General features: G+C 33.9%; 1 pseudogene; it reads left to right on the forward strand.

The window, feature by feature from the left end:
* The first annotated feature begins 4,037 nt into the window (after nt 1-4,037).
* LOC147531633 (pathogenesis-related protein PR-1 pseudogene) lies at nt 4,038-4,553 on the forward strand (annotated as a pseudogene).
* The last annotated feature ends 3,927 nt before the right edge of the window (nt 4,554-8,480 follow it).

Below are 8,480 nucleotides of genomic sequence, written 5' to 3' on the forward strand. Positions count from 1 at the left end.
AAACGTTTGAAACATTAAAGACATGTGCAGGCCACCGACCGAATTATTATGTAGTAGCTAGTAATATTATCGATACATGAATTGTTTTAATATAATACTAGCTAGTAACATTATATTGTAGTGGTGTTGTTGTATTTGTATGAAATTATGGAGATATGATATATATATATATATATATATATATATATTTTAGAAAAAATATGTAAGTATACAATTATAAATATTAATTGAACTTAACTGGTTCGGTTTGGTTTTAATGGTTCCTAAAAATTACATCCATTTACCGAACCAAACCAGTTGGTTTTTAAAAATCTACAACTATACCAAACCACTCGTTGTTTGGTTTGGTTAGAAAACTGACTGGACCGGTTTGGTTTGATTGGTTCGGTCTATTTTTGCACACCCCTACTAAAATGTTACTCACCGAGAACAACGAGTTAAGGGCAGTGCAAAAGTACGCTTAATCTCGAAGGAATGAGATCTTGGAATTATATTATTCTAAGGGGACATTGAATATAGAATAATATAGGCAAATTAAGAATTATGCCAGGATAACAAGTTTAAATCACTTTCGCATTTCTTACTTGTAGTTTAATTATGACAAACAACAACATCTTCAACCTCTATACCGTGCTTATGAAGTTGGATGACACCAAGTTCGTTCAATGGGAAAGAAATTCGAGAAAGGTTCTTGGAGCAAGAGCGGAAGTATTGGACACTCCAATCCGCGTACTTTCAGAAACCTCTTCTGATGAAGAGCGTGAGCAAGTAGACACTATTCGAAGGAAGTCAGTGCCAGTAACCGGTTTAATGTTAATGTCCATGGAAAGAAAATATCAAGATATGTTCATTGACATGGAAGCATACACTATCATTCGACAACTCAGAGATGTGCTTAGAACACAATGTCGAATAGAGAGATTTAGAATCACAATGGTAACACTGGAAAAACGACTTGACAAAGGGAAATCAGTTCGTCACCATGTTTTGGAAATGATTGATCACTTCAAATACATGGAATGGATAGGATCTCTTATGGCAGTCGAACTGGCGATTGACATCATCCTGCGTTCACTAGACGATAGTTACCAGGTTGTAATAACTAACCTTGAGAAAAGTTTGGGAAAGTTTATTTTGAAAGTCTGCTTGCAATTTTGGAAGTGGCTGAAAGTAAAATCAGCGCACCTGAAACTACAGAAGAAATTCTTAGTGTTCAAGAAGGTACAAATACGGGAACGAAAGACGTTAGAAGAAGGAGACCATCTAGCAGAAGAACATGCAAGAAAGTGCCTAAACCCAGCACTATCCTTCCTAACAAAAGTTTCCTTATGTGCGGTAACACATCTCATATCCGGATAAGAGATTGCCCGCGATACTTGGAAGAATTAAACAACGGAGCTGGAACTTCCGGATAAGGTAAAAATTATTAAAATTTGATTCAATTAAATACTATTTCCTTCTAAGGTAGAGGATACCTAAAATCTCTTTTCATTATGAATGACAGGAGCAAGTGGGAGCCGAGTATTTATTGAAGTGGAGATGAACCTGTCAAAAGCTAAGGAAGCAAAAGTTGCTAGAAAAGCTCAAGAAGGATCGTAGACTCCAAAGGCATTACCTTAATTAGTTTAAGTTTTCTTTTTCTTTTTCTTTTTTGAACATTGACTCTGTAATGAGATTATGGAAGTAAATAAAGTATTTAGTATTTTATGATGTTCTTAAAAGAGCCTATTTAACTTTTAAATAATTATGTCAAACGATCCAACTTGGTTATTCTAATCTAGTCAAATAAATTTGAAAGAACATGAATGACACTAAAGTTGTTTGATCACTTATCTCTCAACGATAGTTAATCATGGTTTAGACAAACAAATTTGACAAGATCTATTATGACAAAACAGAGGTCAATTAATCATAGAAACTCATGTTAGGCATGAAACTATGATTAGTGTGACTAGAATAGACTAAGAACTAGATTGTTGGAAAAGTTTTAGAAACTAAACTTGAATCAAGCAAAGGATCAATTTGACTAAAGATTACGATGAGATCATAAGTCTAAAACTCATAAATCTTCCAAAACATAAAGGTTCAATACAAATATGCCGACCCACTAAAACCTAGAATAGCTATAGTGAATAAATAATTCCATAACAAGTATGGATTTTAGAAAGAGTTCTAAAACTAGTCTTTTATTCAAAGTCTAAACATTTTAGACATAGGTTTTTCGAAAGAAGAATAACGGGGTTTTCCAAAGAAGACGATTAGATTGTTGCTCTCGATGGTGTCTTAATTGAAAGAAAGAGTCTTTCAAAGAAGACAAGTGTGAGGAAAATATTCGAATGATTCGAATAGAGCGAAAAATGGGGAGCAAAAGTCACTCGCCTTAATGGGAATATCGCTTTATTGGGAATGAGGGACCGCTCGCCAAAAAACTTTTTAAAGAGTTAAGGAAGTTTATCGAAATTTGTTCAAAAACACTGGATGAGTCTTAGGAAGAATCAAACATACTATAGCAGAATCACTCCGAAATTGGACTGAGAGTCCAAAGAGATAAGAGTAAGAATGGTTAAATCCTGTTCGACAAGAAGGTAAGCGGGAGTGAAACAAGTTCGTTCCAATTCCTGTATGTAGGAAACATACTGGGGTTGACAGACAATTAGAAATGTCAAAACAGTTAGAGAACTGACTCAATAGGACAATAGACGAGGGTAAATTAATTTGGGCGTCAAAATCTATAACTATAGATCAAAGAGATGATAAGACTCGTTCGAAAAGGAGTTTTGAAAAGATCTGAATAGAAGAACTCTTAGAGAGAGATTCTACCCATCTCGCATGATAAACTGCCAAGCAAAACTCGGAATTTGGAAATTCTGATGAGCGAAAGCAAACATGAGAGAAACACTTATGTCTAAAAACATTAGAATGATCATGAAGATGATTGATGTTTACCCGCACATCTGAAAAATACTTGGAGTATAAAAGATGTCGTCATCCATACATGTGTCGTCATCCATACATGTCAGAGAACAGCCTAGAATGCTTGGAGCATCCAGGATAAGGTACGTGAGTGATAATGACGGAGGTGGTTGTGGTATAGTGATGGTGGTAAAGGTGGTGGAAAAATATGTAGGTGGTAATGATGGAGGTATGGTGGCTGTGGTGGTGAAGGTACCATGTTGATGGTGAAGGTATGGTGGTGGTGGTGGAGATACGAGGTGGTTGTTGTCGAGGTGTGGTGGTGGTTAAGGTGTGGCGGTGGTAGTTGAGGTAGGGTGGTGGGGGAGGTGCACTGCTTGTTGTGGCGGTGTTGGGGGTAGAATGTTATGGTAGAGTTTTAGTTGTGGTAGCGGAGATGAACAAAAAAAAATTGTCAAGTAAAATTCATGTATGTCTCAAAAAAAAGTTACTTTACTTCAAAAGCTAAAAATTTTAACTTTAAAAGAAAGTCAAATTTTAACTTAAATGAAGTCGGTAATTTTGCGTACCAAACTAACTTTTTGACTTTTTCATTTAAATAAGCAAAAAAATAATTTATTTTAGTGTTGTCAAACGACACCTAAACTAACTTTTCTACGTAAATAAGTAAAAAAGTAACTTACTTTAACTTTACCAAACGACACCTTAGTGTTGCCAAACAACACTATGGTGGTAGGTGTTTGGAGAATAAAAGGTAACAAATCGTTTTCTACCCAAAAGGTCGTACTCCTAAAATTTCTTTCGTTCCTCAAATGGGCAGCCTCAATTAACCCAGCCGGCAGCAGGCACCTTATTTGCACCTTAAACAACTCAATAAGTACTCTCTTTGCTAAGTTAATCCTAGCTCACTTGTTCGCAAACCTAAGTAACTTTGCACCAAAGTAACCAAACTATGCAGGTCTCTTTAGCCTTATCTCTTAAAGAGTCTCCCTCCAATATATATGAACCTTATTTACATCCTCTTCGTTCAATTCTCAATATTTTAGCTCTTATATAAGTCCACCAAGAAAGAAACAAAACTTTATACTCTCTCTCTCTCTCTCTCTCTCTCTCTCTCTCTCAAAATGGCCTCATCTTCATTTATATTCTACAGCTTCTCCTTATCTATCTTAATCTCAATCTTCCTAATATCAATTAACCCCTCTAATGCAGCTCTAAGCAAGTCTGAGATGATCAAACAAGTCCTAGAAGGTCACAACAATGCTCGAAAAGTAATAGGCCTCCAGCCACTTATATGGGACTCTAAGTTGTCAACTTATGCACGTATATATTCGAATCAAAGACGACATGATTGTAAATTAATTCATTCACCAGGATATGCATTTGGTGAGAATTTATTCTGGGGTGAAGGCAAAAGATGGAGCCTCACGGATGCGATTTCAGCTTGGATGGCAGAGAAAAAATGGTATAATTACAACAAAAATACATGCAGTGGTGAAATGTGTTCACATTATACACAAATTTTATGGCGTACTACGGAGAGGGTTGGATGTGCGAAGATCATTTGTGATTCTGGCGATTCATTCATTGCCTGTGAATATTATCCTCCAGGAAATTATATTGGACTCCGGCCTTATTAAAAAGAACATATTCCATAAATATAACAAAGTAGTTATGTTGATTCTATCCTAAGTTTACTCTCTAACTATTTAAACTCCAAAAGTCAATGGATGTGATGAGCTTATACAAACTAATTGAGATTACAAAGGTTATAAAAAAAGTTAAGAATCAGAGTTCGAATCTGAACGTTATCTAGATTAAAAAGAAACTGGTGTCTATATGTAAATTCCTAATTATATTTTTTTTTGTTTCCTTTAATTTCTACATGATTCATGGTTGAATATGTATTATACATTTATATTTTATTTTGGCCAAATGCCATTTCACCTGTAATTTCCTCTTGAAGATAACATTAAAATATAACCACCTGAAGTACAGAATTATTATTATTTTTTTTATAACAGAATTATTCATTTATAATCTTCCACCATGTGTTTATATCTTTTCACTTGACATTGTGGCGATCTCTTTAATTATCACGGAATGCACCGTTTATGTTTACCGCAATTCGGTTGTCTAGAATAGAACTCTAACTCTTTATTAGATTAATCTAAATATAATGAAGATTCAGAATAATCTTTAGTGAAAAATGATTAAAACATTGAACTACATAGGTTTTTACGAATACGTGGAAAATTATTCACGTGTTAAATTACTAACAATGAAGAATAATGAAAAACAATAGAGAATTCAATTGAGAGGAAAGAACTATAATTCATGTAAGGAGGTCTCATTTGGGTACCCATATAGTTAATATTAAAAGTTTTTCTAATGACCCTTAAATAAAAGTTGACGCAGTGGAAAATTCAGAAAAACTTTAGATCTGTGTCCCAAACTTAAAACTCACAAAGAGTAAAATAATACTGAAACTTTGTTGATAAAACTAAATGAAGTAAACAACAATTGGGTCCCCTTAATATAGCATTAGGGTTTCTAAAACTAATCAAATTGGAATGGACCATTTTTAAATAGATGTTGTAGATGTTAAATTCATGATTAGATAATAATCGGAGATATGATAAAGTCACGATTATATGACAATCGGAGATATATAAACATGAAATAAAGACACGATAATTTAACGTGGTTCGGTCGAATACTCAAGACCTACATCCACGGAGAAATAATTCTTTATTAATAATTCACCACATACAATTGTATGTGGGGTTGATCGGTTACATTGGTCAGACATAACTCGATGGGTTTGATTCCTAGAACCCTCTCCTATTTATAGATGACTTAGGGTTTAGGGTTTCCTAGTTTCTGATTACTAAACTAGGAAATAATACAAAATCTATCTAATATTACCATTAGATAGTTACAAGAGATATTCTGAATATATTATACTAATATTACATATCTTCACATATATTCCGAATTCTTCTTGATCGCCGGATTTCGTCTTCTCGATCCGTCACGTACATACACGTGTTACACACGTATATTATTTCTGCAACTTATCTTGACCCCCGGATCTCCTATTTTCGATCCTCATTATGTAACGTATCCTATTACCCCCCCGCAAGTTGGAGCACGTAAATTTTGAAGTGTCCGACTTGGAGAGAGAAAAAGGAAATACTTCTTGATTCGTCGTATTCGTCTTCTTGCAACTCTTGGATTGTGGATGCGTTGGAAGATGATTGAACGACGATTAAGTCATAACCAAAAGGTTGGTAGTTGCGGTCAAAAAATTGAGCGAAAATCAATGACAACGAAACTACATGTATTTTTCTCATGTATGTAAAGTTTGTCATTGTATGAAGAAAATGTCAACAACTAAAAGGTTGTGATGATCAATATCTTGTCGTATAAAAAACATCAAGTATGAAATGAAGAAGTGAGAACATAATAATGTTGTTTTGTTTAAAATCGACAATAAATCATTGTCGGAATACCAAAAGGTATTGGATAAGTAAAAACCAAAACGATGGTCGACATGAAATTCATTGCCAAAGAAGGCAAGATCGCGGATATAATTCCAGAATTAAAATAGAGATATTCTATTCGTGGAAGAGATAATCTATCCGTTGAAGAGATATTCTATTAGGTGAAAGGAATTGTCCAAAATGTAATTTGGTATGAAAGACAAGTCATCATAGACAAAGTATGAGTTGGAAAATGTCACGGGAGAATCCGGAAATATAGGTCAAAATAGATATATTCTATTTGTGGTACGAAAAAGTCCAAAATATAATTGGAAGAAAGAAAATAATCATTAGAAATATATGATTATGAAAATTTCGCGGGTTGAATTCCGGAATTAAATGCCAAAATAGGAATTCTTTCTCCGTTGAAGGAAAAGTCCAAAATTTTGGTAGAGAAATAAAATCGTCATGAACAAAGCATGACTTTGGAAATGTCACGGATATATCCGGAAAGAAAAATAGATGAAATTAATCTATTTTAGTGTCACATATCGGACAGAAAATTGCCTCACAACTATAAATAGTTGGGTATAAGTGATAGGAAGAAATCACTATCACAAAAGAATATATTTCCAACAGTAGAAAAGTGTGGCAAAAGTTTGTCACACCAAACTGTGGCAAAAAAGGAAAACTGTCCCAAATATTTAATTTGGGGAAAACTAGATTGTTAACAAAAAGTTAGGGTTTTCCAAATGTCGATTTAGGATAAAAATTGAACAATATAAATCATCTGTAATGTGCATAAAACTCCTAATCTATGATTGAAAGAGTCTATTCAATCAAACATGGCCAAGAATCGAACCGAGTTGAATCGATTTGTAGAGAGAGAAAGCTAAAAAAAAAATATGAATTTTCGGGTTATAAAATAGTTGATTCTTCACCAAATCAAACGAAAAATCTTTGGTGGTTAGTAGATTTATGTATAAATCGATGGGAACGATCAATTGGGAACAAAAATTTGGCCGGAAAACGCAAGAATCAACCCCTAGGGTTTCTGTCACGGCAAGAAGAAGAAAGGTGCTGCTCGGGGCAAAGAGTATTGACTGAGAGTCAATAATGACGTCATACTGACATCATCGCATGTAAAACACGGGTCAAAGTTCGCTGACTAAGTCAGCGAAGTCAAACGTACCCATAAGGTCTGTTTGGTTGCGGTTTTGTCAAAACCGGGTTGTCTTTAATTCGGAACGGGAAATCTGGTTAGTAGAAACAGAACCAGATCCGTAATTTTGGTTCCGGAAATTTCTATTTTTAATTTCAGACCTATTTTAGGTCTAAAAAATTCGAAAAAAATTCCGAAAAAAGTGAAAAGAAATATAGAATCATACCTTTGTTGGAGAGGAAGTGCTTATTTGATGAACTTTAATAATCATTGATAATCTCCTGTCTCCTATTCTTAGTAAAAAAAAAACTCTTATTTCTCTTGATTTTCTCGTCATAATCACAAGACTAATCTTGGAAAACAAATCGTATACACGATTGAAATATAATATAATCACAACTAAAAGAAAAGTTGGAAATTTGCGGAAGCAGAAAACATGAACAAATAACCTGCTCATGATACCATGTTAAATTCACGATTAGATAATAATCGGAGATATGATAAAGTCACGATTATATGATAATCAGAGATATATAAACATGAAATAAAGACACGATAATTTAACGTGGTTCGGTCGAATACTCAAGACCTACATCCACGGAGAAATAATTCTTTATTAATATAATTCACCACATACAATTGTATGTGGGGTTGATCGGTTATATTGGTCAGACATAACTCGATGGGTTTGATTCCTAGAACCCTCTCCTATTTATAGATGACTTAGGGTTTAGGGTTTCCTAGTTTCTGATTACTAAACTAGGAAATAATACAAAATCTATCTAATATTACCATTAGATAGTTACAAGAGATATTCTGAATATATTATACTAATATTACATATCTTCACATATCTTCACATATATTCCGAATTCTTCTTGAGGACAACTTACTACAAATTGTAAAACTACTAATAAAAG

The sequence above is a fragment of the Eschscholzia californica genome, unplaced genomic scaffold, assembly GCF_041429995.1.
Source record: "Eschscholzia californica isolate CP2 unplaced genomic scaffold, dmEscCali1.0.p SCAF_6, whole genome shotgun sequence".
In the NCBI taxonomy this organism is placed as follows: Eukaryota; Viridiplantae; Streptophyta; class Magnoliopsida; order Ranunculales; family Papaveraceae; genus Eschscholzia; species Eschscholzia californica.